Below are 26,574 nucleotides of genomic sequence, written 5' to 3'. Positions count from 1 at the left end.
CTGTCTCGGTCTCCTGGCTACTGTGACTAGCACTGCAGTGAACATGGAGTTTCTCATCTCTCTGTCATACTGATTTCCCCAGAACACCCAAAAGGGAAGCTGTTGGCTCAGGTGGTAGTCCTACTGTCTTAGTCAGGGTTTCTATTCCTGGACAAAACATCATGACCAAGAAGCAAGTTGGGGAGGAAAGGGTTTATTCAGCTTACATTTCCACATTGCTGTTCATCACTGAAAGAAGTCAGGACTGGAACTCAAGCAGGTCAGGGAGCAGGAGCTGATACAGAGGCCATGGAGGGATGTTCTTTACTGGCTTGCTTCCCCTGGCTGCTCAGCCTGCTCTCTTATAGAACCAAGACTACCAGCCCAGAGATGGTCTCACCACAAGGGGTCTTTCCCCCTTGATCACTAATTGAGGAAATGCCTGACAGTTGTATCTCATGGAGGCGTTTCCTCAACTGAAGCTCCTTTCTCTGTGATAACTCCAGCTGTGTCAAGTTGATACAAAACTAGCCAGTACTCCTACTTTTAATTTTTAAGGAAGCCCCATGCTGCTTTCCACAGTAGCCGCGATATTTCACATTCCCACCAGCAGTACTCCAGGCTCCCTTTCCCACCACTCAGATCCTGGATACGCAGTGGAAGTATCACAGAATGTACACAGGCCCCAGAGTCAGTGGTTCACATTAAAGCCTATCAAGTAGCTGCTAATAAAGTTAAGGAAAGGGGCAAGAAATGAATGGAATTCCTTTTATCTTCCTAATGTTACTCATTATTTAGAATCTGGACTCCAGATCAGAGCATTTTCTGATGATAAAGTCAACAAAATTACTGACTTCTACACTGGTCTTGGACTATTTTTACATATAAATACCACTGCTATAGAAAAAGCATGAAAGTGTAGATTAAAGACAGAAAAATGAATTTGGAAATATTAGTCCTGCATTTGAGATTTAAAGAAATACACACATATACAATTGTATAACTCATACAAGACCTAGCTTCATTTATGAGGTACTCCAGGGTACCCCAGCAAGTTTCCATGGAAGCAACTAATAGCAGTTTTTAATTAATTGCACATCTAGCAATCTACAAATATGAATTAAGCACCAGGAGTTTTCACGGTGGAGACTTCGGGTCTCTGGCCCCACACAGCAAGCAATTTGCAAAACTTTCCTCAAAGGCACATGAAGAGCACCACAGCCACAGGTACCAGTGTTAAGGATAGTTCTATCCTGAGGCTTCATCTTTATTCTCTCTAAAAGTATAGTGGGGTCCTGCTGCATTCCAGTTAACATAGCCCCAAGGCTTAGAAAAAAAAAGTAATTTCAAAAGGAAAATAAGATTCTCTCTGAGCAATCATTTTATTAGCATAAATCTTAATATGTGATAGTTGGTTAGTTAGTTTACCACTACCACTCCAGGTGATGAAGCCTGGATTGCAGATGGCGAGAAGGTAAAAGAAAGCACATACACACACATGCACACATGAGCACACATCACAGGATGGATAAGCAAGGTGAGGGCTGAACTGGCCTAGCCTGATTCAGGCACTCTGAGATTAAGGAATTCACAGAAGACTGCAGGACCATTCCATCAGAAGTTCCCTTGAGGAGGTCCCTCCCCTCCAGCCCAGTTAGGACCCACCACCTTAACATTCCTTTACCTTCCTTTACCGAGGGAATCCAGATCTCCTCCCCCTCTTCACTCAGATCCTGAGTCCTTGGGAGAATCATAAGTCACTGACCCAGCCTTCTGCCATGTGGGATGCTGGGGCCACTTGATTGCACACTGTCTTTGTGAAAATATCAGGGAGCTCATTTATGGAAGTGCATCAGCACGAGCTTTGTCTCTCCGCCTCTCTGTTGTGAGCACTTCAGAGCATGCCACAATGGAACAGGAAGTCCCTGGCTTAGTAACAAGGCCTCTTAGACAAAACCGCTCTCCTATTCTGGCTTCTGGCTAACAGTCCCTTCTCTACCTCTCCACCAACCCCATCTTCTGCAACTGAGCTTTTCCAGCCTGAAAAGGCCCCATTGGCTTATTTCATCAAGGCACCCCACTGAAATTTTTCATGTCTCCTCTTCTACATCTTGTAGCTGAGGAACATTCTGGCTTTCTGCTCTTTCTTAGAAAAAGTAAAGAAGTTTAAGACAGAGGTAGTTGCTGGAAGAAAAAGGCAACGCTACTATGGCAGCATGCCCACAGTCAGCCATGATAGTACCTGTGTGGTTCTACACACTTTACATATATGGTGACCACTAACCTCACCAAAGCCCAGTCATGTGGAGGTGTTCTGAGCCCATACTGTAGGCCAGGCAAGTGAGGTCCAATGGGGTGAATTAACCTAGCCATCTATAGTTATATAGTCAATAGTGGAAGAGCTGATAATTGAACCTAGGCAGTCCGGCTCCAGAGTGATGCTGACTAGAGAGGGATGCTGTCAGCAGGATGGCAAGGCACTGATATGCAGCACTAACTCAAAGCACAAAGGGAGCACTGGAGATGAACTGCCACACTGGCATCAATTTCTGAGTGCTCATGTGTACCCAATTCAAGAACAGGGGCTATGAGGAGCAAACTAAAGTGGAGAGGAAGATACTTATATCTTAGGGAGATTGTTTTAATTTTTCAAAACCACTAGACAACACCAGATCTCAAAATCAAATTGGTTTTCGGGGTCTGCAGATAAAAAGTCTGAGCTGTGTGTGTGACCTACAGGCTTCCCTAGGGGCACTCTAGACTCTAAACCCAGAGAGTAGGCAGAGGAGACAGAGCCAGCTGAGGGACTGGTAGCTTCTGACATTCAGAGCTGGAGTCAATACCCACAAGCTTAGGAGTCAGAAACCAGACTCTAGTGACATGACTGTGTCTCTGGCTTGATGATCAAGTGAAGACATAAAGGCCACTTAATGCCATGTATAAGGGTGTATAAATGTCATCCCAGTATTTCCTTCAGAAAGAATATTTCCTTCAGCAGTCTATTGGAAGCTCACAGGCCAGCTACCATGGAGTACACTTAGCAAGAACAAAAACAAGAGAGACTATGCCTCAAAAAATAAGGTAGAGTGAGAGAAATGACTCCTGAAAAGTTATCTTCTGAACACACACGCACATTCACATACACACATATGCACACACATACTTACACACACATAGACACACACTCACACATACATATACACACAGACACAGACACATACATACACAGTCACACACACATACACACACAAATTATAGATAAATATCAAATTATTTAAAAGGCCAAATAACTATTGAATTTTGATACCAATGAACTTAGGAACTTCCTTAAAACACTGAATCTTACAATGTAAGTTCCTCAATTTTCCCTTAGCTCCAGGACTATTTAGAAAGATGGGCTTGTTTGAGCTACATCTTTAGACCTCAGAACAGTCGTGATAATGACGATGAAGAGTCTGGTGGAGGAGACAGAACAACATGACTCTGAGAGCAACCACCAAGCAGCATCAGTCACTCAGGGATGAAGACTCTTTGTGCTGGGTGCTACTATTTAGTGTAGCATGACTACACTAAATCTTCCCAGCAACTGCAAGAGGGAGTGTCATCCCAGCATCTGTTTTACAGATGAGTAAGCAGAGGTCAGAGCCTGTGGTGCTTAGAAATGTCCCTTATAGGCTCCTACATTTGAATACCTGGCCTCCAGTGGGTGACACTGTTTTGGGAGGTTATGGCTTACTGGGAGGAAATTGTCCCTGGGGTTGGGCTTTGAGGTCCTGCAGCTTTGCCCTACTTCCTGTATCATAGTCTCCCCTCCCCCATGCCCTATTACTTCCAGCATACGGATTAAAATGTGGCTGGCAAGCCAGCAAGCTTCCAGCTCCTCCTGCCATGCCTTCCCAGACTCTATCGCTCTGGAACTATCAGCCAGAATAAACCCTTTCTTTCTTAAGCTGATTTCATCAGAGTATTCTATGTAAGCAACAGAAAGTAACTAATACAAAGACCATGTTTCCGTGGTACAATGCCATGGATAAAGTCACCAATGACTTGGGTCCTACCTGACTCCACAGTTTCAATTCCTAGCTAATGTACAACTGTCTATTCTTACAAGAAAACCTTATTATAGGAAGTTCTGGAAATAGGGCACACTGATTACTCAAATTTTCTGGTAAATAGATGTGCAATCAATTCCAAATGCTCACTGGAAGAGCTTTCCAAAATGTTTATGGTCTCTTTGCTGCCTCAGTAGATAGAGTACACTAAATATAAATCTACTCTACTTTATGAACCAATATATTTGCAGTCATCTCCTAGCTACTCCATAAAGATTACTTCTTACTGAAGAATATTCAAATGTTGGCACATGGCTTGAAGAAAATTCATATGAAACCCAGTTCTCAGTCCTGGAGAGATCGAGACAGGGGATCTACCATAGCAAATTGGCAAGCTAAGCTAACTAAATCAGTGAATTCTGGGTTCAAGTGAGAGACCTTATCTCAACAGACAAGATGTATGTAATGGAGGGAGACACCCAGCATCACTACGGCCTTTGTATAGACCCACACAGCACAAGTACACACATATACATGCACCCACAAACATGCATTCACACACATACACACATATATGCAAAAACTAATAAATGAATAAATAAATAAAATTTAGTATCTAAGAAAATTAATGTGTGTGTGTGTGTGTGTGTGTGTGTGTGTGTGTGTAAAGCTTCAGCTAAAATTTGGGTTAATAAAAGCATGAACTGCATCAATGGACGCCTGTGGTATGTGCCAGGCATAAAGAGGGTGGATGAGAAACAAGACAAGGAGCAAGTGAGAAAACCTGAGAAAATATACATGTATGAAATTCTCAGACAATAAACTAAAAACTGAAAATATAACAAAATCCAACATCAAAACTAAAATGACCAGGCTGAAAATCCCAAGCAAAGGACAGTCAGTATATTTTTATTTTGTGGCTTAAGGTTTCTGCAGGCACATTAAATCATAAAAATCTAAGAAACCCTACTTCACTCTCAAACCACACAATGTATTTTAAGGGGAGTGTCCCTTTCCAAAGAAACTGCTTGGTTTTCAGGAAGTGGTGAAGTGGCAGGTGTGTACCCATGACCAGCCGAAGAAGCCAAATAAATGCTCCACTGGGCAAACCTGTTCTCCCTGATAAATCGCTTCGCCCTGCACAAAGGGAAAGGAACCAGAAGAGAAAGGAGCCAGAGACTGCTCCTCTATGGCAGAGCACTTTCTTAAGGGCAGTCTACAGCCCAGCCTGCATGGGATGGGGATTTCAGAGTCCCATCTGTGGAAAAGCCCCAGATCACTCACTGTAAGCTATGCATGAAGAAGCACTGTAAGTGAGGGGTCTCAAAAAGACTAGATAGGGCAAGAAAAAGCCATTGTTGTACAAATACTAGTAAGACTAGGAAAGGCAGAGGAGATCTGTCCCACAGCAGACTGGATACACAGAGTACCTGGGAGTCTCCCAGGGATGCCTAATAAACACCCAGGGAAAGACAGTTAGGCTCCTGCAGTGTGAGTGTGTCTCTTATCCCAGCACTTGGAAGGCTAATGCAGGAAGATGGAAGGTTCTAGATAAGCATGAGCTACATAGTAAGACCCCGTCCCAAAGAAAAAGCATCTGATGGATGAATAGACTAGAAGAAGGAAAGAAAAACCATGGTTTTCCACCAGGAAATTCTCACTGAAAACCTGACTTTGGAGTTCAGTAGTTGAGATAGTATTTGCAGATCCAGTTTATTGTGTTGTGAATTTGTAGAAACATCAAAGCAAGGCAGAGCTGAATTGGCTGGATGGAAATTCCAGATGCAAATGCGGGACTAGCTAGAAGAAGGAAGCCAGCTGGCTGTTCAAATGACTGGGAGAGTCAGTCTTCGGGGTGTGGGGGGACCTCCATGCCACACAAAAACGGGTGGTGTTCAGACATGGAGCTCTAAATCCTCATGGAGACTGCTGGGCTACAATGGGCTTGGTGAGCTGGAGCAGGCTGCCAGTGGGTCTGTCTGTATCCTCTGGGAAAAGTGCCTTGAAGTGAAGGAGCTATGAGCCAGCAGCCAGCATGGTGAGCCAGGCCTGTTCTTCCTGCTGTTGAGACCTGCGGTTCCCCATGCTGCCCTCCTCTCAGCAGAAGAGCAGGAAGCATGGCCTCTGACCTGCTCCTGACAACATAGACAGCTCCTCTTGAATGCCAAGTAACACGAACATCACAGAATGACAAAGCAGAGGCTGAGAACTGAAATTCACCTAATCTGAGCCAATCTCAGGGCCAAAAGAACTCTGAGGCACCTCAGACCTGACCTGCTGCTGTCAGAGGCAGTCTGAAAAGCACATGCCTGGAACACTCACTGTCTTGACTGCTCTGAGAGCCCTGGAAGCCTTTCCCATCCCTCTCTTCCTACCTGTCTGAATCCCAGCCTGGTGGCCTGCCACCTCACCTGAAGACACATCTGTCAGACTCTCATCTCGACCTCTGGACATGCAGCTCTGCCTAGTTCTGAGCTAGCTCTTAACATTCTGCCAAAGCAGCTCTAAGCAATGACAAAGTTCCTAGGCCAGATTCCCTGAAGGGTAATTCCTGGGATGGCTGTAGACACAAGGATTCCAGGTCACAGACCCATAAGTCTAGAGGAGATGCTGAGGTCTGGGAACCTGTTAGGCTATAAAGACCCTGTGTGACTTCTGGATCAGCTAATAGAAAACTTCTCTGTTGTCCCCCAAATCCTTATAAGCATTTCCTATCCATCCCTAACTCCAAATTACTTAAGGAAGGAATTCTGGATAAACCAAAATGTGGTGTATAAACATAAGAGAGTTTATTCAGCCATAATAAAATAAAATCACTACACTTACAGGAAAATTGATAGAACTAGAAAGTTGTATGTTAAGTGAACTAAACCGACTCAGAAAAAATACGTTTTCTCTCATATGTGGATCCTGGATTTTAACTTTATGTATGAGCATGTATGTAGGGTCATGAAACTAGACAGAACTGTGAGGGGAGGAAAAGAGACCTTAAGGGAGGGGGGAAAGAGAAAAGAGGGCAACAGAGCACATGAGACATAAAGGTAGGGTAGGGGCCTGGGAGAAAAACGGGAACCCACAGGGGGCAGGAAATCAACAAACAGTATATATGAAAATTTCATAATGAAACCCACAAGTTGTGTGCTAATTAAAATCTTTTCTTAATAAAATACCAGCTTGAAAAAAAGAAAGAAGCTGAATTTTCATTTTGGAGGGAAAACGAAAAGAATTGGAAACCAAAAACAAGTGGGGAATTGTCTTGCCATGACCAGGGCATTGATGCCAACATTTTGAAGGAAGTCCTCCCAGGACTTTTTCCTTGCCTGGTTTTTGAAAATGGCATTGCACCTGCCTGGCACTAGAGGCCTTTGTAGCCTTTGCTACCTGGGGGTCCATGCAGCTTTGCCTCAGGACATCCTTGTGAGAGGCCATTGTCAACCATCATGGGCTGACAGGCAAGGGTAACTGATGCTGAGAGAACCTGGATGTCAAGGAACTAAACCTGTGTTTCTGCTGTCCCTCACACTTTAATTAGCAGGCCTGGAGACACTGAAATCTGGTTGTAGTGTTTCATAGGGAGGGACCCAGACACAGCTGTGACATCAATGCCAAGAACATCAGAAACTCACCTTCTTGACAGCCCCTTATTCTAACAGCTTGGAACCAGCAGAGAGCTGTACTCTCTCTGTACACACAGTAACATGTATCCTATCTGGCCCAGCAACCCAGACAACTCAGACAGACAACACAGACACCCAGAGAGACAACCCAGACAGACAATCCAGACAACACAGATAACACAGACAAGACAGACAATCCAGACACCCAGACAACCCAGACAGACAACACAGACACCCAGACAACCCAGACTGACAACTCAGGCAACCCAGACAGACACCCAGACAACCCAGACAGACAACTCAGGCAACCCAGACAGACAACCCAGACAACCCAGGCAGACAAACCAGACAACCCAGACAGACAACCCAGACAACCCAGACAGACAACACAGACACCCAGAGAGACAACCCAGACAACCCAGACAGACAACTCAGGCAACCCAGACAGACAACCCAGACAGACAACACAGACACCCAGAGAGACAACCCAGACAACCCAGACAGACAACTCAGGCAACCCAGACAGACAACACAGACAACCCAGACAGACAACACAGACACCCAGAGAGACAACCCAGACAACCCAGACAACCCAAGCTAGTCTGCTTGCCTGGGCCCTGTCCAGGCCCTGCACATGTATTCCCCGAACCACACAGTCTTCTGCATCCTCAATGGTGAGATATTTTAACTGCAGTGAGTAAGTCTACCTGCTTCCACCCTGTCACCACTTCTTCCTCCAAGTCCCCCAACCAAGTTCATGTTGGGAGCTTACAGCATCTATAGAAGTTTGAAGATCCAGCTAAGGGAAAGGGGGTAAATTGGGTTTCCATGTAGTAGGATTTATGTGCATGGTTCACAGTTACTATTTTATTTTATTTGACTCTATTTTGATTGTTTTTACAGTATTAAAGATTAAACCTAGAGTCTCACACATGCTAGGCAAGTGCTCTGTCTCTGAATTATACCCCTAGACCTCCTTTTGTTACTTTGAGACAAGATCTTACTAAATTGCTCAAGCTGGCCTTGACCTTATCTGTAATCCCCAGGCTGGCTTTGAACTTTCTATGATCCTGTCTCAACCCCACTCCACACATACTGCCCCCAACCCCTGCGCGTAGCTGGAATTACAGAACTGCACCACCAGGCCCAGCCACAGCTCTTTGAATGAAATGTCAGGTTATTACTGGATGTCCTCCTAAATGCCCCTATGGCTTCTACCAGATCAGTGGTCTGCAGGCTCCACTGCACAGCACTTGGCCTGGAGCCTGAGAGCAAAGGTGGAGAGCAATGGTGAGTGGAATGGTGAGAAGGTGAGTGGAAGCTAGTGTGTGCAAGCTTCTCCCGGGCCGAAGGCAGGTAGAAGCGCAGGAGAAGGTGGTTCCCGCTGATGCTTACTCAAAGGGAGAGTCTCCTGCTTAGAATATATTTGACAAAGTAACATGGATAATTCTCAATACACCAGGCAGTTCCCTTCCTTTTGGTGGGAATGATGCAGAATAGATTTTTTAAATCAAAATTCCTATATTGTAGGACTCTACCCTCTACCCTACAGCAGTAAAGTAAAAAAAAAAAAAAAAAAAAAAGTGGGTGTCTATTGCCTGGAGTCAACCTGTATGCACAGTAGCTATCAATCATAAGGCATAAGTCTTGTCAACTGTGCTAGAAAAAAAAACGAAATTATCTTCTCAGTTTCCCTTTAGAAAAAAAAAAATCACAAAATCATTATCATATGAAGGGGTGGTCAAAGAGCATTCAGCCAAAATATGTAAGGGGAGAAATGTTACAGAGGTTAGAGCAGCAAGAAGTTAGCAATATTAATAATGATGATGGTAATGATAATATTTTATTATTTTCAGGATTTTGCAAAGTTTGATACATGTCAGGTTTTAAAACTCACAGAATATGTGATTGTTCCTACATTCTATATAGGAACATCTTATATAAATGTTTGCCAGGGTACCTAATTTCATATTTGGAATTTTATATTCTTTTCCTTCAAGAAGTCTGTTAAGATGTGGATACTTTAGAATATCAGTCTATCTCTACAGAAATGACTTCTCCAGCTGGGAAGAGGCAATCAAGAACTGGTGATGGGGTACGTACCTGACCTGGGGATCCCTGAGCATCACATATTGGGAACCCTAGCACTCACTGAGCATCCTGGTCTATAGTACAATGGGCTACAGGAGAAGGATGGAGTTTATGCCACTATGACTAACACACTGGACTTCTACCTCAGCTAGGCAACCAGGAACGAGGCTTTCTGAAGATGTAAGGCCTGGCATGACTGTTAGAGGCAAGCACCCAAACTGATTCAGGGTGAAGAATCATAAGTCCACATATACCACTGTGCAACTTGATTCTCCCAAGGGTCACACTGCATAAAAAGTAGCCACCATTTTAGCCACATGTGACCATTTTACTTTAAATTAAAATGCCATAAAATGAAAGCCCAGTCCCTCTGTTGCCCTACACACATTCCAAATGCTCTATGGTCACACAAGGCTAATAATTTCTGAAGTGAGTGAGATAGCTATAAATGCTTCCATACCCCCAGCTCTGCTGTTCAGCTAAGCTGAGATCAATATCCATTCCTGAGCTATGGAGAAGCCCTTCCTCACCAGCGGGGGATGTCTTCAGGTCAGCATGTGATGTGAGGGGAGGAGGGAGGAAAGCCTACAGAGTGCAGAGTGCACAGAGTGAAGGGGGTGGGGCAGGGAATAAACCCCAGTGGGCTGGCGACAGGCCTGCAGTGAATAGGGGTGCTATCAGACACACAAGCAAGGAGACTGCTCCATCATACCCTAGAGAGAGCCAGAAAGGAAGCAGTGGAAGATCCTAGCTCTGGGATCCAGGCCGGCTGCCTCTTAGGCATATACTCATGGACTCACACATACTGGCTGTAAAGTACACACTGTATCCAAGACCTTTCTGTTATATATTTGCATGATTAGACTATCAAAGGAAGAGGTGCCAGCAACAATGCCATCCATGTCCTGGGCCTCTGGCCACTCCCTGGTCAAGTCCCGCCACCCAGACCTGTATGAAGTCAGGAAGGCAATGCTGTTGCTGCTAGAGCTGAAAGGATGCCTTGCTTCAACTCTCGTGCAGGCCTGGCTCCAGAAGTACAGTCTGCCCTTGGACCCCTGCATTCCAAAATCAAAGGAAACTTGGGAGCCTTTTCTTGGGCTGCCAAGACCAAAAGGTCAATGTATTCTTGAGTAAGCTCACCTGGTAGAGTGAAAGATCTACATTTTCCTTACACAGTAGTTGTGTGCAGACAGAGAAGATAGGAGCCCCTGGGAAGAAGGACATTGACTTGACCTCTTCAGAGCAGCGATGGGAGGAAGGGAGCTCTCAACAGGGCTCAGACTCTTCATAACTTACAGGGGTGACAGTGACTGAAGCTCTCAACAGGGCTAACAGACTCTTCATAACTTACAGAGGTGACACTGATGGAAGCAGTTCCCCAAACCTTAGATGTGACCTTGGTAACTGTATCTAATCCTCATGGGAGCTCCATCAGGATCTAATTCAGGCAAACAGACATGAGTCATGAAAGAATATAAACCTAATTGATTTTTTTTTTTTTTTTTTAGTTTCAACTCTGTCGTTGCTTTCTTTTCTTTTTTGGTGGTGGACAAGTCCACATAAAATAATTGATAGTGAGTGTATAAAACCTTAGATGCAGCTCCCTGGGTTTAAGATGACCTTTCTAACTGTACATAAGTTCATGGAGATACATAGAGTTTGGAGCTGGGCAAGGATATGCTTAGGTGGCTATTGTAATCGAACTGTGTTATAGTTTTGTGATTTTATTACAGAAAAGTGACTTGAAAACAAACAGCAACAACAATAAGAGTCCTATTCTAGATCCTCTAACAAAGAAATGGGCCTAGAAGCTGTGAGAGGCTTGCCCAGAGTTAGTTGCTAGCAACAGTTCTACCATAATAACAATGCCTCACCCACTCACCATGCAGTGAACACCTTTAAGAGATAACTCAGTGGGAAACAGTCCAATTCTGGAGTGACCAGATTCAAACCCTGCTTCGGTCAGATGCTAGCAGTATGCCCTTGGGCTTGTGAGTCCATAGCTCTGTGCCTTGGTCTCCTCACTGCATGCAGGGATAGTGACAGTAGTGCCCACCTTTGGGTTGCTGTGTCATTTTAAGTCATTTACAGTGAGTGCTTCTGACTGAGCTGACAGGAAAAGCAGCTGTGACAGCAGAAAGGGGGCAGATGGCTGGGCAGCTGCATACATTAGCAGCCATGGTCTAGTACTGACTCCAAACATAGCCTGTGTACCCAACAGAGCTTCCAGAAAAGTGAAGACAAGCTAAAGTAGAGAAGGTGCATGGGCATAAAATGTGGGACAAGGCAGGAAGAACCCAATTCCTAAGGCCAAGTGACAACTAGGTGAGGTTTTGAAGAGTTATATGATATTTTTTATATCATTTCTCATTTAATCATTAGTCCAAGGTTCAGAGAAGTTTATCAACTTTCCCAACTAGTTAATGCTGGGGGCCTCGAGCCCACACTGGTTCATTTAGAGTCCTCACTCTGAGTTCGGGTAGCACATTAGCTGACCAGACAATGATGGAACAATTGTCTATAAGGCTACACAGGAGGCTGAGAAACAGGGAGTCAGTTCACCCAGGTCTCCAGGCAAGTTTCTTAAATACTTGCAATTTGTCATGCCCACTCAGGTTTCCATCCCTGACCTCAGCTCATGGTCACTTAATGCTGAAAAAGAGTGACTCTAAATGATTAGCCTGCCTGGGAGGCCGTACCACACAGGGGCCTGAAAGGAGAAGGCCAGCTGATGTGGTGGGTTGACACACCCATGTTTGTCTTCAGAGGTCCTAGAACCCCAAAGGCACCCACCTAACCCCCATAAAAGCACTTCCTGAGAAGGACTGCCCTCTTTTCAACCGTCCCTGGTCCTTTCTTAGGAAGCTTGACTGATGTCTGAATCATGTTCCCAAACTCTCCACCCTTCCTCTTTAACTCCATACTCAGATGAACACTTCACTCCCAGCAAGGAGCACGGTGAGAGCACGGGAAGTAGCAACTGACCTCAGGCTGAGAGCCCCAGTCAGATCTCCCAACACCAGAGCTTAGTTTTTCTATGGACAGAAGAGAGTTGGCATCGCTGTGGGGAGAATATAGAGTTTTAATTAAATCTTGTCAACACACAACACCATTTCTATTTACATGTACTTCACAGCTTTAGAATGGTGGTGGTGTGGAACCGGAAGAATTAGAGCATACGTCACCATGCCAAGAGATAAGCTATAAAAGTCAAGTCTCCTCAAGGCCACAGGGCCAAGAACTTCTCCTGGCCAAGAACTTCCATGTATCCCCAACACAGTCCCGAGCAGGCACTCAGCAAACATCAGTTGAACAAGTGGGGTTCCCTTTAGCTAGGGAAGTACATTTTTGTTCATAGCATTCTGTGGAGGTTGGTGCCCCTCTGCTTTTCCCTGTCCCCGAAGACACTGGGCTGCTCACTGTGCACTGGCTGGATGGCAAGAGGCAACATTCCATGGAAAACAGGGGTTAACTGCTCCAGCTGATGAGCTAGCTCCCTTGGATCATATGCCCGGAAGTCTCATCTTCCTGCCCTGATTTCACTGCTCATGAGAAGATACAGATTTCAGCATATAATGGAATGTGTCAAACTCACAGAAGGATGTGTCTGTGAGATATCTGAGGGAAACAGTAGGTATGACTGGTCCCATCAGCACTAGAGAACTGCCTGATTCCTGGGAACATATCAACAGTTCAACGGGGGAGCAGATATCTCTCAGGGGAAAGGAATGGAATGTGTCAGGAAAATAAGGGAAACAAACCCAAGACCCACAGCAGAGCTACTGACATAAAACCAATCACTGAGCCACAGAAAGCAAGACTTAGTAGAACTCCATTTACATCTTTTATAATGAGTGCAACCACGAGAGCTTTTTATTTAAAAAAAAAAAATGCATACCGCATATCCATCCACTGAGAGTAGCTCATGACTCTGGCTGTGACTTTCCTAAGATCTCATCAGAGACACCAAATAGCTGGTCAATCAATTCCTTATAAACAGAGTTGACACAGAACCAGCAAGTGGGTATCAAGGACACAACAGCTCTGCCCCATCCCAAACTTGCCTTGATGCACTGAAGCACAGCGTGATCTCTGTTTCATGTTGAAGCTCAAAGGCTGAAGAAGAAAAAAAAAAAAGCAAAGGAAGGACAGGAAGTGAAGAGAAAGACATGGGTGTGTAAAAGGTGAATAAGCAAAGAAGGCATCCTCACGACAAGGCACTGACATATGTCCTCTGGTCACTGACCCCTCTGCTCTGGGGCCCTACATAGCCTAAATCTGGTTAAGCCAATCTGTGCTTAAGCTGTACTTGCAAGAGCAAGCTGACCACTGTGTAGAGAACCCCAAGCTATGCTTCCTCCACCCACCTCATGATCTGGGGCGTGTATAGATCACAATTCTCCCAGATGTCTTCCCAGCCAAGAGAAAGGGGAGGGGAGAGTAGTCCGAGTACTCAGCAGGGATGCCGTGCCCTGAGCTCATCCAGGAGGGCAAAGGCAACGACTAGGAACTAGACCGACTGGAGTTTTTGTTTTCGTTTATTTTGTTTTTTGAGAATTTTATACATGAGAGTTATATGCACATTACTCCCACCCCTCCCCCTCTCCATCTAATGTCTGTGTCCTCTCCACTCCCTCTCAAATTCATGATCTCTTCATTAACTATTGTTACATATGTCTGTGTATGTTTATAAAAATACAGCCTGCTGATTCCACTTGGTGCTGCTCATAGGAGCACCTGCTTAGGGCTCATCACTTTGGATTGGGTCACCTATCAGGGGCTTGTCCCTGGAGAAGACCCATTCTTCCTGTCTCAGCAGCCATTAGTTGCCCATAGCTCTTTATCTAGGGGAGGGGCACTGTAAGATTTCCAGCTTGGCATGTCAATTGATGTGGTCATTGTGCGGGTTTTTGTTTAGGCTGCTGTATTTATTTATTTTTTTTCAGATTTCTTGAGTGCAGCTTTCCTATCATGCATAATAGACTCTATCTCACAGCAGACATCCTGATTCTCTGGCTCTTAAACTCAGACAGAAATTGTTGGCAAGTCCTCAGCAGCATTGAGCCCCCTACACAGCGGCATTCAAATAGGAGCATCTTTCCTACCCCAGAGACATTTGGCAATGCGTAGAAACATCTGTGGTTGTCACTACTGGACATGGGCACCCAGTAATCAGAAGCCAGCCTCACTGTTCTGCATTCTGACCCAATGAATGGGACAGCAGTCCACATGAAGGCGCTGTGTGGCTCAGAATGCCACAGGTGCCAAGTTTGGGAAAGCTGGCTACACATCAGCAGGATGCTAGGTTCAGGTTCTACCTGAGAGCTGCCTAGTTCAGCAGCCTTTGCATCAATTATGTATCCTCCCAGGGCTCCAGGCTCCTTTGTGTCTTTAACAAAGGATGTATATGTGTCTTGAAGTGCCAGGTACTACCCGAAGCAATGTATAGATATGAAGCCATTTAACCTTCTTAACTACTCTATGCATAGTATTCTCTCCCCCTCCTGCTTTATCAGGAACCGAGGCACTGGTGGGGGAGAAACCAGGACCCCGCAGAGCAGCACAGTGATGGCTCACACTCCCATGGCGCCTTGCTTCTAGGACTGCGTGCTAGGTAACATACCTCAGGGCACACTGTTCTCCATCTTGTTCCCTTAGATGAAGGTGTTCACCAAGTGTCAGCATCTCCTCCCCAGGCCTGCATTATTTCACGTTGTTTGCATTATCCCTGATCACAGAGACCAAAGACCACACCCCATGCGTTTCCTGCTTCCTTTCCACCTCCCACAGATGGACAATCATTCAAATACTTCCTCTACAACATGCAGCCACTCCCAAATGTCAGTGCAGAGCCTCAACATGTGTTCCAGTTATACCGCCATCCACACATCCAAACACCAAGTTTCTAAACATTGTAGCCTAAAGCCAATGACCACAGCCAGGGCTACTGAGGCTAGAACTGTCCTCTGCTCCAAAGCAACAGCAAAGGCTCCGCTGGCTTTCCACAGGTTGATTCCTGAAGTTCCCAAGAATGTCTCCTTGGAAAAAAATCATGAAGTGTTGTCTAACTGTAACAGATAGCCCGGCTTCATCAAGCAATCTGAAAACTATGCTGTCAGAGCCCCCTTGCAAGCCATTTTGCAGGACGGAAGCTAACCTTGTTAGGGCAAGCAGAGGCAAACAAGAGAACCCACAGGTTTCAGTATGGTCGGGTCTATCAGCACAAGCAAGGAAGTAATTAACCAGGCAAACACTGGGGAACTTGATCCCTTCATGAAAGGACAACCAGTCTCAATTGATTCGTGCAGAAAGGCCAGTCCTGACAGTGCGGCCACTGAAGCCTAAGGCGGTCTCTGGACAGTCGGCATGCCCGCACAGGCCCTCAGTCTGCATCAAAGGTGACACCACGTCTTCAGCCCCAGTCTCATGACTTCTCTCGCCTTCTCTGCTTGGTCCCTAACATAACCTCTTCTACTCTTTAGCTAGAGTGTTCTATCTGGAGCTTCTTCCAGAGAAAAACTTCAGGTGTACAAGGTTTTATGACAGCCCCTGTTGGCCCAGAACTTTCTCTATACTTCCAGCTGGCTCCAACTTACAGTATCCATCTTGTCTCAGCCTCCTGCAGGCTAGAGTAACTGGCTTGTACCCCCACGCCCCAATAAAGGTCTTTACTTTCTTCTAATGTTTTTGTAATAGGGATGCTGGGGATTGAACCCAGAACCTTACAAATGTAGGCTAGCACTCTACCACTGAGCTACTGCACAACCCAAAGTTCACACTCTTTTTTCTTTAATTTTTTTTATCTTTGTGAATTTCACATCATACATTCCAGTCCCATTCATCTCCCCATCCCTTCATATCTAATGCCCACAAAAAATAAAAATAAAAAAATAAAAACAAGTATCTCACAGGAGAAGCTGGACAGTATCACACAGTATATACTTTGCAATGAGTCTTTAGTCTGGTTCAAGGCCTCTGGCTTCTGCTACACTATCAATATTGGATCTTTACGGGAACTCTTCTCTGATACCCTATTGTTGCCCTGTGTCACAGAGATACTGCAGCTTTGGATCTGCAGGACCAGCCCGTTTACATACTCTAGCAGTTCATAGATGGGGTAGTTGCGCCAACTCAAAGCCCTGGATCTGGGCCTGAATGGTAGCAGCCTACCAGCTTTCCCACATCCACACCACCAGAGACCTCTCTCCAGTACTACCCCAGCTAGCTCACCCAAGTGCCATAGCTGGCAAGGGACAGAACCAGATCTCCTACTCTCATGCCCTTGAGGCCAACTCATCCACAGCTTCAACACCAGGGCCAGGGTTGAGTCAGGAGAGAGATAATGAGACTCCATCAGCCTTTCTATGTTCCTTTGGTTCCTGTTCTTCCCAGCCCCCAGGAGCCAGTGTAGGTAGTTTGTTAATTCTGAAGAGATGGTTCAGCAGTTAAGAGCACTTACTGCTCTTATATAGGACTTGGGTTTGGTTACCATCGCCCAGGTGGCTCACAATAGTCTGTAAAGCCTGTAACTCTAGTTCCAAGGTATCTAACACCCTCTTCTAGCCTACATGGGCAACAGGTACATCTGTGGCACACAGACATATATACAGGTAAAGCACTTATACACACAGAATAAAAATAAAAGAAATTGATTCTAGGAAAAAGAGAAAAGTGAAAATGATATAATTATATTTTAATTTTTTTAACAATAAAAAAACCCTGAGGAATATTTAGAGGGTAAAAAGAATTTTCTGCAAAGGTCTGACAAATTGAATTCAATGCCCAGAACCCACGGTAGACAGAGAGAGAGCCAAGTCTCCAAAGTTGTCCTCTCACTTGCTGCTAGACAGTGTCTTCTAGACAAGGGAGGGAAGCTGAACTCATGAAATCTCAACAATATGGTCTTGTAACCAAGACCAGTTGAAAAACAACATCAGCTGACATCCCAATATAAAAAGGAGGAAATCCCGTAGGCCCCACCCCTAGATGAAGAACTATAGGCAACCAATGGTTGCTGGAAGAGGGGGAATCAGTCTTCCTCAGAGAAAAGGCCCTGATAGATGATCCTGTCCTAAGTGGTCAGTCTAAGAGCAACACTAAATGGACTCAGTAGGGTGTGTGTGTGTGTGTGTGTGTGTGTGTGTGTGTGTGCACTCGTGGATTTGAGAGGTAGTGAAGGGTTGGAAGGGAAGAGGGAAATGATATACAGGAAGTAATCATATATGAAATTCTCAAAAATTAAACTAAAAGAGCCTGATTATAAAGCAAGCATGGTGCTGAATGTCTATGGTCTCAGTTCTCAGCAGGGTAATGCGGAATTGTGGTTTTAAGGTCAGCCTGAGCTACACAGTGAATTCCAGGCCAGTCTGTGACCAAGAAACCTTGTCTCAAACAACCAAACCAAACCAAAACACAACAAAGCCAGTCTCTTGCCAACACCTGACTGCATGATCAGCGTCTACACAGATGCCTCCCTTAGACTCTCAGAGGTCAGTCCTACTGTTTGACTTCTCTTGTTCTTTCTGTTGGAGAAAGAAAAAGGTTGGGTCCAGAAAGGGTTTCTATTTCTGCATTAAGAGATGAAGGGCCATATCCTTGTCTCCAACATTCACTCAACGGGCTTCGATCTCCATCTTAATAACAGCATTGCCCTCCCAGGGGAGTTTAGCTTGCAGAAATGGGAAACTCATAATGAGATTCCTCAACTGTGCTGACAGTGGATGCTGCCCTGACAGTCATGTCTTGTGCAGAGCTATAGGACAGGTATTCTTGGGCACAGGGCTTCAAGCCCCATGGGAGCTGACTCTGAAGAGAGCCAAGCAGTAAGTATCTCAGAGCACAGTGGGATAGTTCCAGGCTTTGTCATTTGGTTGTTGTATCTGAGAGATAGAATTGGACCACACCAAAAAGCTGAGGCTCCTATAATCCCTGGGAGGCTGAGGCAGGAAGATCACAGGTGCTTAATTAGGAACAAAACTTCAGCTTAAGCAGCAAAGGCAGCAGCCCATCTCCAAGCTGGAAGAAAAGTGGTGATAGGGGAAAGCACTGTCCACTCAGTACAGATGCTGCTCAATGAAAGGGCAAGGGGCATAGTGCCAGGAAGGAGAGTGGCTGTCCCATTGTGAGCAGTTACAAAATCTGGCATGCACATTCAGACCCTGTTACTCCTTGTCAAGTCCTTCAAATGCAGAGTATTCAAGACAGGCCAAATACACACACACACACACACACACACACACACACACACACACACACACACACACGTTTTTTTTCATTCTACCCATCTCACAAGAGAGGTTTCCACGTATGACAGATGTGGAAACTGAGGCACAAAGAAATCAAGTAACTTGTTCAGGGTCATGTAGTATATGACAAAGTCAGGGTGGAAGTCTGACTCCAGAGCCTGTGTTCTTCCTTCTCACACTGAGTTTCCTACAGAGGGTGTCAAACAGGTCAGTGGACAATTAGAGTAAGTGACTCTAGCCCAGTGTCCAACATCTGTCACTAGCTGGGATGGTTAATATTGATTATTAATAAGATCTAAGGTCACCCAGGTGACGAATTTCTGGGCATGCCTGAGGAGATTCTAGATTAGGTTAACTGAAATAGGAAAATCCACTCTAACTGTGGGCACCGCCATTCCACAGGCGGGGGGGTCCCAGAACTGATGGGAAGGAAAAGGTGAGCTACATACATCATCCATCACTTGCTGCTTCCTTCCTTAGGGTGTAGTTTGACCAACTGCCTCACACTCCCACCTCCATGCCTTCCTACCAGAATGTGTATCCTCAAAATGTAAGGCAAAATAAATTCATCCTTCCTTACGTTACATTTGTCACAGTATTTTGTTACAACAACAATGTAATCAATAATTTGATGTTCCTTCACAGACAGAAAACAGAACCCAAAGATAGGCAGATTGGTATCGAAACAGAAAATCAGCATTCCAACATAGACCTGATCGGGTATTTACCCAAAAGAAATGAAACCTTCCAGGCACACAAGGACCTGTACATAAATGTTCATGGCGGTTTTGTTCACATGAGTTTGAATGTAGTAACAACCCAAACTTCTATCCACAGGTAAATGGATATAAAACCTGTGGGGGCAAGGATGTAGCGTAGCTGGTAGAGTGCTTGCCTAGCTTGAATGAAGCCCTGGGTTTGATTCCCACTAATGCAAAAACAAAAACAAAAAAACCTGAGCACTGAAGCACACACCTGTAACCCCAGAAGTTGGGAAATAGAAACAAAAGGGTAAGATGGTCAAAGGCATTCTTGGCTAACTGAGTCAGAGGTCAGCCAACTGACGCGTGCTGCGTGCTGAAGCCAGAGTGAGGGTTGTCTGTATGTTAGACCCTTTTGCTCCTCCACTATCTCTCCTCTGTCCTCTTCTCCCTCCTTTTCTTCCTTCCCTCTTTCTTTCATTCCACATCATTCTTTCCTTCTTTCTTTCTCTTTCCCTTGCTCATTCCTCTTTCCTCTCCTCCCATCTCCTCTTACACTCTCCACTCTCGTCTTGTTCTCGCCTTCCAAAGCTTACCACCTCTCTTCCCAGGCCCCAGGATCCCAAGAACTTCCAGCACTGCCACTACAAATTAGTGAGCTAACCAGAAACTCAGACTTCCTGCTTCCCAGCCTATTTCAAAGGGCAGATGCTCTAACTAACTGGCCAGTGACCTACAGAGAAGGCTGGCAAGCCTACAAGGCTTTCACTGGCCTCTGCGTAGCTTTTTCTGCCTCCCAGGTACAATCTCATGCATTCAAAATAAAAGATGTCCTTTCTTCGGATCACTAGGTATGAAAAAGGAGGAAGAGAGTTTGCCTCTGATAAAGAAAACAAGCCACTCTTCCTTTTCTTGGACCCTGAATTATTGTCTCGTCCATTTGGGAATGGGAAGTGGAGATGGGGATGCAGCCCCAGACTCGACCAGGGTTTTCTTTCCATCTTAAGCTCTAGGAAGCAGGGATGGAAAGAGGGGCCCCTTATCCATCCAGTGCTTATATGGCCATCAAAGACAGTCTCTTCCCGGCACGTATCAACCTTGCTTGGTGAGAATGAATAAAGATGTTCAAGGACCCAGGGATAGGAACAGAAGTAAGATTGGCATTGTTAGCTCCCCTGGGCTGCAGGAGGTCCCTGGCAACCAGGAAGCCCATCTGCTGTACCCTCCCTCCCCAACAGTAGGGTCACAGGAAGGGAAGGGGACAATAACAAACCAACTGCCCTTGCTCCAAAGTGTTTGAGGAAGTGAGCAGCAGGGCCCACCTGCCTGAGAGCAGGCCACAGCAGAGTCACTCACCAGTCAAGGCCTCTTGGATTGAGTGTTATGAGGTTCCTCAGCCAAGAGCCCTGGGAGACGAGTTCAGCCCTGTGCAGCACAGACACGTGGGCAAGGGAACGGGGCTGAGGATGCCAGCTGACCCCCACCTTCCTGTTTGCTAGAAGGCAAGAGAATCAGTCCAGGAGAACTACTGGATACCTTCAATGTGTCACCACATACAAAAGAGTGAAGCCCTAAAATCCCTAGCATACTGAAACTGAATACATGAGGGTAGTGTGGAGGTAGATACTTTTGCTTTGCTATGATCAGGAAGAAAAGAGGCATCTATAAAAGAAAAGCTAAATTGTCCTGGGTCTTGAGTCTACCTCTGAGCCTGATTTATTCCACTTCAGGTCTGGGGTGGCAGGGAGCTGCATCATATGAAAGCAGAACAGTCAATGCATGAAGCTGAAAACCAGCCCAAATCCACCTGCTCTCTCAACTTACCATGGAGAAAGAATTGAGTCCCTAGAAACTACTTTTGCATATAAGGGCAAAACTGCTGATTACAACTCAGAATCACTTACTGCTGCCTTCATAAAACTTTTTTTTAATTAGATATTTTCTTTATTTACATTTCAAATGTTATCGCCTTTCCTGATTTCCCCTCCAAAAATCCCCTATTTCATCCCCCCTCCCCCTGCTACTAACCCACCCACTCCTGCTTCCTGACCCTGGCATTCCTCTATACTGAGGCATAGAGCCTTCACAGGACCAAGGGCCTCTCCTCCCATTGATGACCCACTAAGCCATCCTCTGCTACATATGCAGCTAGAGCCATGAGTCCCACCATGTATTTTCTTTGGTTGATGGTTTAGTCCCAGGGAGCTCTGGGGGTACTGATTAGTTCATATTGTTGTTCCTCCTAGGGGGCTGCAAATCTCTTCAGCTCCTTGGGTGCTTTCTCTAGCTCCTTCATTGGGGACCCTGTGCTCTGTCCAATGGATGACTGTGAGCATCCACCTCTGTATTAGTCACTGGCATAGCCTCTCAGAGGACAGCTATATCAGGCTCCTGTCAGCAAGCTCTTGTTGGCATCCAATGTCTGGGTTTGTTGTTTGTATATGGGATGGATCCCCAGGTGTGGCAGTCTCTGGATGGTCTTTCCTTCAGTCTCTGCTCTACACTTTGTCTCTGTAACTCCTTTCATGGGTATTTTGTTCCCTCTTCTAAGAATGATAGAAGTATCCACACTTTGGTCTTCCTTCTTCTTGAGTTTCATGTGGTTTGTGAATTGTATCTTGGGCATTCCAAGCTTCTGGGCTAATATCTACTTATCAGTGAGTGCATATCATGTGTGTTCTTTTGTGATTGGGTTACCTCATTCAAGATGATATCCTCTAGATTCATCCATTTGCCAAAGAGTTTCATAAACTCATTGTTTTTAATAGCTGTGTAGTACTCTATGTGTAAATGTACCACATTTTCTGTATCCATTCCTCTGTTGAGGGGCATCTGGGTTCTTTCCAACTTCTGGCTATTATAAATAAGGCTGCTATGAACATAGTGGAGCATATGTCCTTATTACATGTTGTAACATCATCTGGGTATATGCCCAGGGTATATGAGTGGTATTGCTGGATCCTCCAGTAGTACTATGTCCAATTTTCTGAGGAACCACCAGACTGATTTCCAGAGTGGTTGTACCAGCTAGCAATTCTACCAGCAATGGAGGAGTGTTCTTCTTTCTCCACATCCTTGCCAGCATCTGCTGTCAGCTGAGTTTTTTATCTTGGCCATTCAGACTGGTCTGAGATGGAATCTCAGGGTTGTTTTGATTTGCATTTCCCTGGTGACTAAGGATGTTGAACATTTCTTTGGGTGCTTCTCAGCCATTTGGTATTCCTCAGTTGAGAATTCTTTGTTTAGCTCTATACCCCATTTTTTAATAGGGTTATTTGGTTCTCTGGAGTCTAACTTCTTTTACTGCCAGGCTAAAGCACACTGACAACCAACACATTTCCTTTAGCCTTGGAGAAGCCTGAAATGCTGCCTTAGGAAGAACGGACCATCCTCTCTGCCAACTAGATCAGGGGATAGACTGACCACTGCAAAACGCTGAGGGTATATAGACATCCTGCCACGGGCTCAGCAGACTCTTCCATGGTTGGTAAATATTAAGGTCCATCGTGGTGTTAAAGATGATCCAAAGGACTAGAATTTCCTAGTAGAAATTTCCTGGTAGACAGTACCAACTTACTGGGAACAATTAATACAAATGGGTATAATAGGGAAAAAAACATTTTTCTGAATGACTAATGAGCTGGGATTTTTTTTGTGAGAAATGTGAGCAAGCAAAACAAAACAAAAACTGCAGTCTAGAAAGGCAGCCAAATGCAGCATGCCAGCTTGAGGACTTTTGCAGATAATAGCGACCTTGAGCTTCGGGTTTTGTGGGAAGAGGCGACAAGAGGGGAATTTCCCCTGACTGTGAAGATGAGTATGAGATAGTAGCATATACTGAACACCTTGTGAAACCATGGAATACTGAAGACAAACACCAAACATTTAAATGTAGCTTAAAATGAAAAAAAAGTTAATTATTCTCAAAGGAAAACCAAGACTGACACTGGCTATGAAAGGTGACAATGAGACAAGGTGACACAGTGACAAGCAGAATAACCTTTGAGGAGAAAAAGACAATTTAGACCTTTATCCAACAACAAATAAAAATCTTTCTCAAAAACAAGCAAACAAAAACATAAGGGTTGTTTTTAACTTCTCATTAAGAAAATTATAATAATATTTCAAGTTCTAACAGAAAATATTAAACAAAACAAAGTGGGTAGAATTATGTGAATATTAGTCCATATAAGATTCAAGACTAAAAGAATCACAAAAGAAAAATGATCTACTTTGTTATGAAAAATTCAATTAACATGAAATACAAAATTATTCTAAACTCATGCAGGCTTCTAATAACAAGGGCTCAAAATACATAAAAACAAAAAATTGAAAAGACTACAAAAGGGAAATCAAATCTATAATCACGCAGGAGACTTTACTGTACTTCTCTCAATAATTAGTCAAACAAACCAGAAACAGTGAAGCTAGAAAGGATGTGACCAACACAATCCAGAAGCTTGACCTAAGAACTTGCACATAATTCTTGAATATGTTATTATGCATTTAGAACTTACATAGTAGACTAATATAACATGATGAAAATTGACCACACCCTCAACTTTATCATTAATGTGTCTTAAAGTTGGGCTTTAGTCCAACTTCATTCCTTTAATACCAGCACTCTAGAAAGTGGCAGGCAGATCTCTTTGAGTTCAAGACTGGCCTGTTCTACATAGTAAGTTTTAAGTCAGCCTGTACTATATAGTGAAACCTTATCACAAAAATTAATTAAAATTAAAAGTCAATTTTTATGCATACATTTGTGATTTAACATAAAATTAGGTTAGAAGTTAATAGCAAGTTTGGAGCATAAACTGAAGGAATGGCCATCCAGAAAATGCCCCACCCAGGGATCCATCCCATAAACAACCACCAAACCCAGACACTATTGCAGATGCCAACAAGAGCTTGCTGACAGGAGCCTGATATAGCTGTCTTCTGAGAGGCTCTGCCAGTGCCTGACTAATACAGAAGTGGATGCTCACAGTCATCCATTGGACAGAGCACAGGGTCCCCAATGAAGGAACTAGAGAAAGCACCCAAGGAGCTGAAGAGATTTGCAGCCCCCTAGGAGGAACAACAATATGAACTAATCAGTACCCCCAGAGCTCCCTGGGACTAAACCATCAACCAAAGAAAATACATGGTGGGACTCATGGCTCTAGCTGCATATGTAGCAGAGGATGGCTTAGTGGGTCATCAATGGGAGGAGAGGCCCTTGGTCCTGTGAAGGCTCTATGCCCCAGTGTAGGGGACTGCCAGGGTCAGGAAGCAGGAGTGGGTGGGTTGGTGAACAGGGGGAGCAGGGATGGAATAGGGGATTTTTGGAGGGGAAACTAGGAAAGGGGATAACATTTGAAATGCAAATAAAGAAAATATCTAATTTTTTTAAAAGAAGTTCATAGCAGGAAGGTAACAAGCAAAATGAGTACCTAGATTTCTTAAAAAAAATTGTAGTGGAAACTATACTTAAAACCAAATGATATAAAGGTAATACATGTCAGAGACATGTAACAAATTAAAGTAGAAATGTGAAGCTGATGCTGTTCATAATGAGAAAAACTTTGAAAATTAAAAAAACATTCAAAAGAAGAGATAACAGTATCTCAAAGCTAACAGGAGAAAATTTAAAAATCATATAAAATACATTTTCTGGAAAATAAATGATAAGATCATGAACAACTGGTTCTTTAAAGCTATCAAATTCTTAAAAGACTACAGAACCAGGAAGTGCATTGGTTGTGGAAATGAGGAGACACAACTACAGACCTAACAGAACTTAAAAGATACACGCCTGTTAAAAACAAGTTGATAGCAAATGTTTAAAAGTCAAATAAAATAGAAAAGATGGTTTACCAAAATTGAGTCAAGAAAAAATTAAAACCTGATTATCCACTAACTACTGAAGAAGTTAAAAATTTCAAATTTTCAGGGGAAAAAAATAGTACCAGCCATACAAAAGCCCTTCTCAGGAACAGGAAAAGAGAGACTGTTAAGCCTAGCTCAAACTCAATATAGAACATGACAAGGAGAGGATGAGGAGTGAAAATCACAACGCAGATGCAAAACTTCTAAGCAACATATAACCAAACGAATCTAGGAATATATACAAACGTGAACCTGTTATGATAAATAAAGTGCACTCTAGGCAAGTAAGATTAATTTAATATTAGACAATCAGTTCACCATATATTAACAAATTTAAGGAAGAAAAATACATAAATCTCAATAAATATAAGAAAAGCAATTTTCAAAATTTCATTAATTTTGTTGTTGTTGTTGTTAAGCCTTAAAAGACCAGGCAAGACAATTAAGCAAGAAAAGGCACTTACAGCCTCCTGCAAGCTGTCTCATGGCATGTACACATGTATGCACACACACAGACTAAGTATAAATAAAATAAAATATTTAATGTCCCAGTACAGGGGAACACCAGGGCCAAGAAGTGGGAGTGGGTGGGTAGGGGAGCAGGGGGCAGGGGGAGGGTATGAGGGACTTTTGGGATAGCATTTGAAATATAAATGAAGAAAATACCTAGTAAAAAATTGGAAAAAAATATTTAAAGCCTTCACAGATTACAGAAAAAGGACAAATCCTTACTTTGATAAATATCAAATTCACAGAAAATGTTCGGGGGACATGAAAGAAAAAGCCTGAAACTTCTAGAAGACAGTGTTTCTCTTCAGAATGTCCTTAAAATATGAAATGCTTAATAACAAAGGAAGGATAGATATGTCTTTATTACTTTAAATCAAGACCTTCCATTTCTTTAAAGATACTTCAAAAGGCTGAAGGAGCCATGAATAAGAAGATACTTGCATACAGAAGAGTAACAGCTTTGAGAATAGAAAGAACTCTGACATAACTAGAAAAATGTATAGAACAC

General features: G+C 44.0%; 1 protein-coding gene across 9 annotated transcripts in view; it reads right to left on the bottom strand.

The window, feature by feature from the left end:
- Positions 1-26,574, bottom strand: part of Hivep3 (human immunodeficiency virus type I enhancer binding protein 3) — a 404,287-nt gene that overhangs the window by 288,453 nt on the left and 89,260 nt on the right. Inside the window, exons 1-2 of one of the 9 annotated variants that reach the window (XR_001784097.2) lie at positions 15,363-24,576; positions 1,664-13,855 (exon numbers count right to left, since the gene is read on the bottom strand). The exons of 7 other annotated variants lie outside the window; for them this stretch is intronic. The gene's annotated coding sequence lies outside the window, so the exon portion shown is untranslated. Of the gene's footprint in view, positions 1-1,663; positions 24,577-26,574 lie in introns of those variants that run through there. One more of the 9 variants, XR_003954884.1, reaches the window with a different exon arrangement.

Source organism: Mus musculus, chromosome 4 (genome assembly GCF_000001635.26).
Source record: "Mus musculus strain C57BL/6J chromosome 4, GRCm38.p6 C57BL/6J".
Lineage (NCBI taxonomy): Eukaryota > Metazoa > Chordata > Mammalia > Rodentia > Muridae > Mus > Mus musculus.
The sequence above is the reverse complement of the archived record's forward strand: the minus strand, read 5'-3'. Positions and strand labels throughout refer to the sequence as shown.